The sequence below is a fragment of the Danio rerio genome, chromosome 21, assembly GCF_052040795.2.
Source record: "Danio rerio strain M-AB ecotype USA chromosome 21, GRCz13ab, whole genome shotgun sequence".
Lineage (NCBI taxonomy): Eukaryota > Metazoa > Chordata > Actinopteri > Cypriniformes > Danionidae > Danio > Danio rerio.
Window position 1 is genome coordinate 17982801 of NC_141041.1, and position 12200 is coordinate 17995000.

Below are 12200 nucleotides of genomic sequence, written 5' to 3' on the forward strand. Positions count from 1 at the left end.
TTTGACCCAACACAGGGTATAACCACCCAGCATTTTGTATAGCACAGACTGTGCATACTGTGTCAAAGCAGTCTTACTCACACATACCGTATGGACAAAACATTATTAACATATTAACAAAACAATATTAAAATTGTCAATATTAGCCCACAATGTTGGATTTTTTTTTTCAATTACAATTAAATTACACTTTTTAACCCAGCATTTTTGGGCTTGTTTATACCGTATTTAACCCAACATTGGGTTAAACCACCCAGTATTTTTAGAATGTTGCACAGACTGTACATACAGTATCAAAGTAGTCTTACTCATACATACAGACTAAACAGTAGAATAAATTATCATCAACAAAGTGTAGTTTTTCAATAAAGTGGCCACCTTTGCTGTGTACCTCTTTTAAAGTATAATCAGAGTTTGGAAATATTCTGAAACTATAGAAAATATTGCAGAAAGCAAGACCAAGCAAATGACACAACCACGGGTCACTTTTATGCTCAATTTAAAATAATAAGGTATACAGACTGGGATGTGATATCATTACATACTCTTATGTACTGTATGTTTTTTTTTTTAAATCATACCCTAATATAAGAAAGTTGGGCACTAAATAAAGTTCTTATGAGCTGTAAGAACAGTTCCTTTGTAGGTGTAATATTTGCTGTTGTTTTTTATTGCTTTCCCTCTCTGTCTTTAACCCAACTTAATGTACTGTAGGTGTACACAAGTGTGAAATGAAAGTTGAAAAAACAGCACATATTGCTCTGAATAATAACATTTCCTCTATGTTGTAGAGAAAAAGCACAAGAACCATGAAATATGGTGCAGCTTGAAAATAAACGTCTACGATGTTAGAGATCACATGAACAGCACCTTCAGTAGAATCCCCCCGCAATCCCTTTCCCCTATTCAGCCTCTGAGCTGACGACATTCCACATGTCCGCTGTAAGACCACTTTAAGCCGAAACACAATAACCTGTGGCATTTCCAGGAGATCAAACGCAGTCTGCTTCAGAGCGCCACGCACCAAAAGAGTGCCCTCAGAGCACAACCCATCTCGCGTCTGCCTGACCATCATTACGCTTCATCCAAAGCCTCTCTGTAGTGTGAGGTTAGAGGTGAGGATGAGTCAGGTGTACGATGAGGAAGAGCGGGCGGAGGGAAGTTCAGAGTCTCCGCTGCAAAACGCTAATGCTGCCTTCATGTGTTATCAGAATTATAAATGCAGGTTTTCTAATTTGAAATTGGACATGAAAGACTTGTGACGTTGCATGTATGACTAGGATCATTCTGAGAGCTGAGTTTCTGAGCTGGGTTTAAAATTGAAACCACTTTTACTCTCCCTCATATTATTTCAAACAACTAAGAAATATCTTCATCTTTGGCACACAAATTAGAAATATATGTGTGTATGGGCTCTTCTATTAAATGTTGATTTTGTGTTTTAGCATATTAGTGGCTAAACATACATTCTCATAAGCATGTTTTCATATGACCTACTTACAGTACTCTCTTACCCTGGGATATTTATGTTTAGATTATAGTTACTTATTATTTAAAGTCATTACAATCATTTTAGTCAATTTACACTGTTAACAAACCAATAATAAGATTATTTGCTCAATAAACGGCTAATTATCAGATTATTATTAGCTGGAAAGGTAGAAGTTGGGTTTAAATGTTGAGTAGGATTAGTGATGTACAATAAGTTCTCATTTTACTACTTATAAACAGTTAATATCATAATAATATGCATTAAGACAGTGTTAATATCATGAATTGTGACTTAAAAAATAAAGTGTTAGCCTCTAATTAAAAAATACACTTCTGTGTAAATGAGATCTTGCAAATTAAGAAAAATCAGCCACTTATTTGACAAAATGTAAATTATTAATGTTTTCCTGTGAGATTGTGTTGGAAATGTCTGTTCACCCATAACTTAGATGCTTCAAAACCTTCATAAAGAGATAGAAAGTAATAAACCCAAATAAAATTGTGGGTTAATTAAAAACTTTCAAAGAGAGATGATCAGTTTATTTTATGAACATTAATTCAGGTTTTTATTTTTATATAAACATTGATCACCTAAGTGTTGAAATATCTAATCAATTCCACGCGTGTTTAAAAAAAGAGGTGTTTTTTTCAATGTCAAAAATCTTAGTAATTTATTGGAAACAAATGAATAATTCGATTCACAGAATTCTGTTATCCTAAATGCAATGCAAGAGTTACATTCAGGAGATGCGCAACCACTTTCATTTCCTGATTGGAGTTTTTATACATAGCTGATATTAACAGATGAAATTTAGCGAAATTAATCACTTGTTAATCATTCTCCAGTCCTCCATTGGCCGCACCCATACATACGTCCTCTTTTTCTACTTATTCTCTGCACAACGTCAAAAGTGCAAGACTTCTCAACTGCAAGTTTCACTTCAGACCTCAAGTTAATTTTAGACAATCAGGTATCTATCTATCAGCTTCATCTAAATGAAAATCAAAATGCTCATCAAAAATGCTTCATTAGAATGCAAGACATATCACACTCAGGAGAAGACATTTAGTTGATATTTCACCTTAAGCAATGCAAACACAATTGTTTATTGAAAAAAAGAGACAGAAATTCTAAAAAATAAATTCCTTTTTCCACAATATAACACTTACAGGAAAAAAAAAAGAAAGAAACTGTCAATTGTGCTTCACATCTATGGAAAATGAGAAAAATTTAACATGAAGTTACATGAAGTAACACCTTTTTCCTGGATTGAAAAAGTTTCAAACCACACATTTGATATGTTTCACATTTTTATATACATGTGAAGTAAGGGAACAATCAACAAATACAAATGTGTATAAAGTGTGTATTCTAGAGTTTATATGCCGTTTCAAGAGTTCTCACTATGATATTGCTTGATGCTATTAGCAGGTTTGGCATGTTGTCTTTGGAGAGAACCCTAAGCTTTGAGATAATTGAGCCCAGGGCTCCCGCCACATCAATTAGCATGTAAGGGGGTTTGAGATCAGGTAGGTATCGAGAGCTCCCCCTTGTAAAAGGAGGAAAAGCATGGGATGGGGTGGAAGGGGGATTCTTCCAAAATTAAGATAAGGCAGTAGGGTGAAATTGTTCTATTTATTGTAGGCTTGGATCAGTCTGATTGGATTATTGCTGATTACAGATAAGAGACTAGCCACGATCAATCATATCACATGCTCCTCTCGAAATTAGATTGTAAAACTTCACTTATATGAATAAGATGACATGTTTTATTCAAATCCATATTATACTGACTGCATGTTTAAACATTTGCAGTTTAAAGGGATATTTCTTTTCAAAATAAAACATTTTGTCATAATTTTTGAGTTTTTTTGTTCTGTTGAACACAAAAGAAATAGAATAAATATTTTTTGACTTGTGTAACCACTCACATCCACGGTAGAAAAATAATACTATGGAAGTTAATGGTGTTTTCAACATTCTTTAATGTATCTTATTTTGTGTTCAGGAGAACAACAAAATAAAACTGAGTAAATAAATGAAGATATAATTTTCAATTTGGAGTAAACTCTCCATTTAATAAGCTTTTCCTAATTTAATATATTCACGAATTAACCAAATATCCTTCACGGCTCCTTTCCTTTATGACAAAAAATCACTGGAACACAACAAAATATAACTTCATGTGTATGGGAAATGGGAAGAAGCAAGTTTTCCAATGGTTCCTGAAGGCATCCGAAGAACGAAGCCATATATTTTGACAGGCGAATACAGATGGCGAGGATAAAAAAGCAAGAAACATGTTAAACATCAATTGCGATGTTTGGCGATGTATTGTTAAATCGTAAAACAGAAATATGTGCAAGAAAGCACATGGTGTTTGAGAAAGAATGTGTTATGAGAACGGCATAAAAACCACGCGGCCCTGCTCATGCTGTTTTCAGAGCGTGCAACTTATTCGTGAGACACTGAGCACACTTCGTTGAGGTGCAAGAATGCTTGTTAATTGGCCCGTGAATCAGATTGGTTTATCCTTGGAGCCAGATAAGGGATCCATAATTTATCAGAGACAAAAAAAAAAAAAAGAGCCAAAGAAATGTAATTATTTTCCTGTTCAGTAGAGCATGTGGAGACGAGGACTCTGGTGATTATTGAATTCTCAGCGTCTTCTATTACACGCCGGAACTGTGGGGAGCTGGTGAGGGTTGTGCGGCTCCCCGCGAAGTTCATCCGTTCGGTGGCGTTGGGGCGAGAGTCGCGCGCTGTGGTGTTATTGGCGTTGGGTGTGTTTGTCTTCCTTCGGGAACAGCTGAGACGGATGCGAGATGGGGTCTGTGAAAAGAGCAGCTGGGGGAGAGAACTATGATGTGTACTTGACTCCCTACTGGGACGCCCTGAAAGCACAGGAGAGAAGTTCATGGTGCACGTAAATGAATGTAATCTAGAGATGGAAGGTAATCAAATTAGTCTTTGTCGTTTGTGATCAGAGTTGATGTACTTTACGAGAGGCTGAGATTAGCATGAGGCACTTGTTGCGGATAATATGGTAGATATTTTATGAGATGGCTGCCCTTGGAAATACATTAACGCTTGTTTGTCAAATTCAATGAATACATAGATGAAAAATAAGCATAAATGGCCTGTTGTGGAAGCGTAAACTTCAAGTACTCATTATGAACAAACAGAAAAACCACAAGAGCTTCACATAAGCTTCAAGCTGAAACATATATATACTGTATATATATATGCCAAACACACATGATTCCCCCATGAAAATGTTACACACGTTTCGCATGTGGTTTTAAAAACAGATCAATTTGCTTTTGGCCTTCCAAAGATTTTACTATGAGATAACTTATGAGGTTTTTCAACTTATAAGTAAAATAATGTCTATGGAAAGCATTTCTTTGTGACACTTCAATGAAAATTACACACACTAAAATCAAAAGTTTGTTTTAAAAAAAACTTTAACAGTGTTAACGGTAATGCATTAATGCGATTTGTGTACTTTTCTAAGCAACGAATTAAGTAGTGCATTACTTTAAAAAAATTAAGTAGTAATATTTGAGTTACTTTTTAAAAATGTATTGTGAGTTACTTTTTAGTTTAATTAATTAGCATTTACAATAATTGCTGAATTAAAATGAACGTTGAATTACACACTCAATAAGAGAATGCGGGAACAGACAAAAATGACCATGGCAGAGCTTTAGATTTAAGCGATGGAAAATTCTCATTATTTTGAACATAATACAAATTTGACTTCACTAATAAGATAAAAAGTACAAAAGTACATTTATTATTTTTTGCTGTGTTTTTAAAGGTGAATGTAGGTTATACCAACTCAGGCTCATTCTGAAAACATACCCCTTTATACATTTCTGAACAGCGCCAAATTAAAACAGTGTTGTCGGTAACGCTTTAACGCGAGTTTCGTATTGATATTACTTTTCTAAGTAACAAATAAAGTAATGCATTACTTAAAAAAATGTAAATAGTAATATTTGAGTTCTTTTTTTTAATGTAATGTGAGTTACTTTTTATTTTAATGAATTCGCTTTTAATAAAATTGCTAAATTAAAAACTTAATGAGAGAATGCGGGAACAGACAGAAACGATGATGGCAGAGACTTACATTTCTGCGATGGAAAATTCTTATTATTTTAAACATAATACAAATTTTACTTCACTAATAAGTCAAAAAGTACCAAAGTAGCAAACACATTGCTTTAAACTTTCATTAATTTGTATATGCAGCATGTATAGCTCTGGGGTTAGGAAGTTCTTCAACCCAGGCTCATTCTGAAAATGTACCGCTGTATACATTTATGGAGAACGCCAAATACATCCCAGAAACTAGTTTGATTATTTTTGTTTTGGTTTTTTTTGCAGTTTATGTTTCGCAAATTTACCAGAGGCCAATGTGTATTCCTTTTGGATCTCAAATTTCTCTTGCGAATGCCATTTCACGCCTGCTGTTCTCACGTTAATCCACCAGAGGCCACTGTCGACTGACTGACCCACCCACCTCCTTCCCTAAACTCAACAGATAGTGTTTTAAAAAGCACTGATTGATTTGCCCACCCACTTCACTAAACCCAACAGACAGTGTTTTATACAGCAATCAAGAAAAAGAAAAACCTTCCACTGATTTTTACCACATTTTCAAAATTTACCACATTCTCACCTTGTTATGTATTTGTTTATTTATTTATTTGGCTTCTAATTTTGGGTCCTACCAGCTTTCTGCAACCTTTATTCACCAGACCTGAACCCCATTGTTGTGGTCAACTCCTCACTAGAGGAGTTGACCACAACATCCGCCATGGTACATGGCCAGCTAACTAGACATGCTGGTTACAGCAGAAAAGCCGTTCACAGATAGCGGTCAGCTGGTAAGCGCAAAAAGGAATGGCGTCATATCACGCGAATTGTTTGTTTTAAAGACAAAATGCAGCCGTATGTACTTCTAGCTACATAATTTGAGATCTCCAGAAATGCATAAATGGATACGTTTTCAGAATGAGCCTATGTTGGGTTATACAGTGTTGTTAAATGCAGAACTCCTCTATTAAAAACTAAAATAATGAAAAACCTGCAAGTTCGGAAAGAGATCAAATCTCAGCCATTTAAGAAAAAGTAATCCAATAGTAACTGAAAAGTAATGTAATCCATTACTTACTATAAAAAGTAACTAATACAAATAATTTTATTTTTAACTTGATATTCTAAAGCATTTCTTTTGAAAGTAACTTTCCCCAACACTAAACTTGAATACAGAAAATATAATTCCATATTTCAGTGAGTAAAATTTTAGCTCTGGGAGTGCATTTCAGCAAAAGACAATATCCAAATGCCATGCAGGATATAATGTCAGAGAAGAGCAAATATGAAAGCACACGAAAAGAAAACGAATAAAAGGAAGAAAGCCAGAAGTCTCACCTCCATCTCTGCCTAATCTTTGACTCAATTGCAGCTCTAATAACAAGGTGGAAGGGATTACACTTTTCCACCCTCAAAAACTCCTCCATTTCACCCTTTGCTCAAGCCATGATTACTGTTTCCAAGGCAACAGCTCCACAATGTCTCCATGGCAGTGACAGTGTCCTTTCTGGAGTTTATGTCCACAATGTGGTCAGAGGGAAAGAACGTTCCCTTCTTCTGGAGGAGAAAGCCGCCCTAAACAATCAGCCCCATGGTAGCAGAAGTAGTTTTAGTGATGTTGGCCTCCACCTTCAGTCCCTGTTGTCCCAGAAAAAAGAGAGGGAAGGAGCGATAGTCACCCAGAAGGCAGGTAGAAAGGAGGACACCTTGCATTGCTGTAATTGAATCACTATTCATCAGTGATGCTGCGGTGATTTTCTTGGCTAGAACTGATTCCAGGGTCACAGTGAGAAACTATTGCATGCACACACACACAGATGGCCCTTTCCTCCTTGTTTAAATGCCCATTCATACTGAGAGTGATAATTAGAGAGCATAAAATAATTAACTATATTAGCATCAACACCAATATGTTTTGGGTAACATTTCATAATACATTTCATTTTCTTTTCGGCTTAGTCCCTTTATTCATCAGGGATCGCCACAGCAGAATGAACTGCCAACTTATCCAGTATGTTTTATGCAGCTGCAACCCATCACATCTATACACACTCATACACTACGGACAATTTAGCTTACTCAATTCACCTATAGCGCATGTCTTTGAACTTGTGGGTGAAACCCAACCTTCTTGCTGTGAAGTGATTGTTCTAAACGTTGGGGCAACGTGCAGCCATTTTATTATAACTGCACACAAATCATACACCTGCTTTGAATATTATCATTTGATTGAATGGGCATTATCAGTGGTTTTTCTCTGATAGATATGGGCTAGTAGGGACCTTCTGTTCCAACAGATCAGAAGGCTCAGAAGGCTGTTATCATCCATTCACATCGGTAATCAGCTATATAAATAGAGAAGACTCCAGAGCTGTTTTTACATTACTGTGACGGTTGGGTTTAGGGTTGGGGTAGGGGTAGACATTAATAATATACAATTAATGGGAAATTTAATAAATAATATATATAATTCTCGTTAACTTCCAGCCGCAGCTGGAGAAATGATTTACAAAGGCAAAAATCAACATAGCCCTATATACATTTCTGGAGATCACGAATTATGTAGCCAGAGGAACATATGGCTGCATTTTACCTTTAAAACTAACGTTATGGGGCGGTATGGTGCTGTTTGCGCTTACTAGCTGACCGCTTACCTCCATGTGAATACATTTTTCGCAGTTACTAGTTATTCCAGTGGTTTGCTGCATACCTTAAAGAATTTGAGATGCAGAGCGGAGTTGATGATGGGGTTTGATTTCAGCGAAGAATGGTTCCAGAAAGCAGGTAAGACAAAAGCAAAACACCAAAAATAAAATAAACAAGTAAATAACAGGGTGAGAATGTGGTAAAATCTGAAAGTGTGGTAACAATCAGGTGGCCACGATGGCTTTTCTTTTTATAGATTGGTTTTCAAAACACTTCGTTTGAGCTTGGGGAAGTGGTTGGGCAGGTCAATTTGTGCTTTTTAAAATATTATTGGTTGGGTTTATTGATGGGTTTGGATGGAGTTAATAGTCGGTTGGTCAGTCAGTCGACAGCGGCCTCTGGTGGATTTAAGTGAGAACAGGAGACGTGAATTTCACTCACGAGAGAAATTTAAGATCTCAACAAGCGTACACAGCGGCCTCTCGCAGATTGGCGAAAACAAAAACTGTAAAAGAAAAAAAACGTAGCTCCAGGGAAGTACAGTTTAAGTCAGATTAATTAACCCCCTCTTTGATTTTTTTTCTTTTTTAAATATTTCCCAAATGATGTTTAATGCTGTGTTCACACCAGACGCGGAACGCGCGGATAAAATTCGCTAATTGCGCTATCCGCGCTATCCGCTTCATTTGCGCGACAAACCCGCTTCATTCGGGTGTGAAACCCGCTTCATTCGCGTGTCAAATTCACTTAAAAACAGACGCGGATTCGCGTGATGGGCAGGGCTTCTGTCTGCCCGGTGACTGTAACTTCGTTGCTAAATGGCTAAAATGGATTTTATGAAGAAAATAACAGTGTTTATGTACTTTATGAAGGCTGAAAAAGTCCACTACATGCTTTCAGAGGTGCATCCAGCTCTGTGAGCTCATAAACTCCTCCAGAAACTGAACCTGGATGATGGAGGCTTTCAACGGTGCTTCTGACTAAGCCAAGCCCAGTTTGATGACTTGTTGTCGGTGTCGCCTGGAGGATTTCCCCCGGGACATCATCAACAGGTTCTACGTCACAATCACGCCCCCACAAGAGCAAGCTTCTGATTGGTTAACGCGGCGCGAATGTCCGCTGAAGTTCAGATTTTCAAACTTGAGAGATTCGCGCGAAACGCTCGTTAAGCGCGTCAAACACGCAAACGCTCAATTCGCCTTGCGCGTATCGCGCTATTCGCATCGCGCCATTTGCGTCATCCACTCCGCGCCATCCACGCGTATCGCGCCGCAGGATGTCTATTCGCGCGTTTGCATTGACTTAACATGTAAATCACTCGCGCTTGATGCACGTGCCGGATGTCGGATGTGCAGGATGTCTATTCGCGCGTTTGCATTGACTTCACATGTAAATCACTCGCGCTTGATGCACGTGCCGCGTCTGGTGTGAACGCAGCATCACAGAGCAATGAAATTTTCACAGTATATCTGATCATATTTTTTTTATTCTGGAGAAAGTCTAATTTGTTTTATTTTCGGCTTTATTTGGGTTTTTAAGAAAGGTTTATAGAATGAGCCTGAAACATATAAATGTTTATTTGAATAGTTTAATAATTTACTAACTCATACTGAATGATTCTTAAAAAAAAAATAATAAAAAAATAAAAAAACTAACTACTTTTAAATAACAAGTATTTAAATAATTACTTAATTTCATAACAAATTACTAATTAGCAAAGTATAAATACAACATTACGCACATTATATATGTGCTTATAAGCCAAGAATACAGCATTTACAAACTGCTTACTAGTGCATATTAATGTAGAGTTAATGCCTAAATGACACGTAAATGCTTAGATAATTTGCTAAAGCATAATAATTAATTTAGTGCAGTTGTGCAGTTATTATAAAATTTAATATTTTTGTTTGATTTAATCAATTTAAATAATTTTAACTTCATTTTATTGTTACATAACAGTCTCTGTGCCAGATGAATCATATCTAGCCCCAGATACCAGATTCTGCCAGAAACTATCTGTTTTATCTGAGATTCAAACAACCTGCCAGTAAAGTTGTCCAGTGTCTAAAATCTGTTAATAGTCTTGTCTGCTACCTATCTAGTATAGTACTTGAATAGAATTGTATCAGCAGTTTTTAATCAGAGAAAAAGTTGACTGAGAAAGGCAAGAGAAGAACAGCAACAGGAGGTGAGATGATAAAACAGTTACTTGTGTTTGTTTGTTTTTTGTTGTTGTTTGTTTTTTGTTTTGTTTTGTTTTGTTTTTAAGACAAGCAATTGCAATGGAAAATCACTGCTTGACAAAACATTGTGTGATGTTAAAAACCTTTATTTTATGTGTTACTCCTGAGAACAAATATTCTTTGAATTTACACAAACGTAAGAATACAACTAAAAGGAAAAAAATAATAATAATTAAATACGAAAATTATATAAAAAAATATATGTATATGAGATATATGTATATATATATACATATTGGCGTTTCTGTGTGGAGAATGCATATTCTCCCTGCCTTCGCCTGGGTTTCCTCCGGGTGCTCCGTTTTCCCCCACAGTCCAAAGACATGTGTTACAGGTGAATTGGGTAGGCTAAATTGTGCGTAGTGTATGAGTGTGTATGTGGATGTTTCCCACAGATGGGTTGCGGCTGGAAGGGCATCCGCCGCGTAAAAACTTGCTGGATAAGTTAGCGGTTCATTCCTTTGTGGCGACCCCGGATTATTAAAGGGACTAAGCCGATAAGAAAATGAATGAATTATATATATATATATATATATATATATATATATATATATATATATATATATATATATATATATATATATATAATTAAGAAGAACAATTAAATGATACCTTAAAAATGAAGTTGAAAATGGTCAAAAGTCAAAACTAAACAAAGTAAGCTGTGTGTTGTCGTACATCTCATTTTGTTCAATCGTCTTTGCTTTGAACAGTAGGTCTTAAGGGATTAGTTCACTTAAAAATAATAATTTGCTGTTAATTTATTCACCCTCAGGCCATCCAAGATGAGTGTGACATCTTTTTCTTCAGTAAAAGATTAAAAAAAGATTTTTAGTGGAAACTGTGGTACTTGGTGATTCATAAAATGCAACAGAACAGCTCCATAAATAACCGAAGCTTCCTCCCTCTCCATCATAAAAAACACCTTATGCCTGCATTTCATAATAAGACAATAACCATGTACTCTAGACTGTTGTAATAATGTAAATAGGTAATAACATTGTAAATAGCACTCTGCTTATTTTGCTCCACAATGCCTCAGTGCATCAACATGTATTAATTTAATTAACATGTCAAAATCTTTTATGGTCACACTTTTATTTTAATAATTAGAGTTGTGCATTCATAAACCATTAAAAAGGTTTAACTCAATAAACTACTAATTAGCTGCTCATTATAAGTTAATTAGTAAGCTAGAAGTTGAGTTTAGGTGGCTCAGTGGTTGGTACTGTCGTCTCACAGCAAGGAGGACCGTTTTGAGTCCCCGCTGGGTAAATTGGCATTTCTGTGTGGAGTTTGCACGTTCTCCCTTGTTTGTGTCAGTTTCCTCCGGGTTCCCCCACAGTCCACAGACATGCGTTATAGTTGAATTGGATAAACTGAATTAGCCGTAGTGTACGTGTGTGAATGTGAGAGTGCATGTTTCCTAATACTGTGTTGCAGCTGGAAGGGCATCTGCTGTGTAAAATATATGCTGGATAAGTTGTCGATTCATTCCGCTGTGGCGACCTGAATAAAGGGGCTAAGCCAAAGGAAAATGAATGAATAGTTGGGTTTAGGCGCTAGGATCTAAAATAAGACCATACTTAATAAGCGCTAAGCCGGCAGTGAATGGTGCAAATTGTCACTTAAACTAAAGTGTTACCATATTTATTTATTCAAAACATTCAAGTGACTCTCAAAAAATCATAGTGAATATATCATAAGCACTG

The 12200-nt window shown here is 36.1% G+C and overlaps 1 long non-coding RNA gene across 5 annotated transcripts in view; it reads right to left on the reverse strand.

Annotated features, from left to right (window-relative positions):
- LOC141379834 (uncharacterized) overlaps positions 1 to 12200 on the reverse strand; it is a 361032-nt gene that overhangs the window by 65055 nt on the left and 283777 nt on the right. For 3 of the 5 annotated variants that reach the window (XR_015520181.1, XR_015520182.1, XR_015520187.1), the window contains 2 exons: positions 6935 to 7234; positions 573 to 4386 (listed from right to left, as the gene is read on the reverse strand). The exons of the other annotated variants lie outside the window; for them this stretch is intronic. This is a non-coding gene — a long non-coding RNA (uncharacterized LOC141379834). Of the gene's footprint in view, positions 1 to 572; positions 4387 to 6934; positions 7235 to 12200 lie in introns of those variants that run through there. 5 annotated transcript variants of the gene reach the window in all.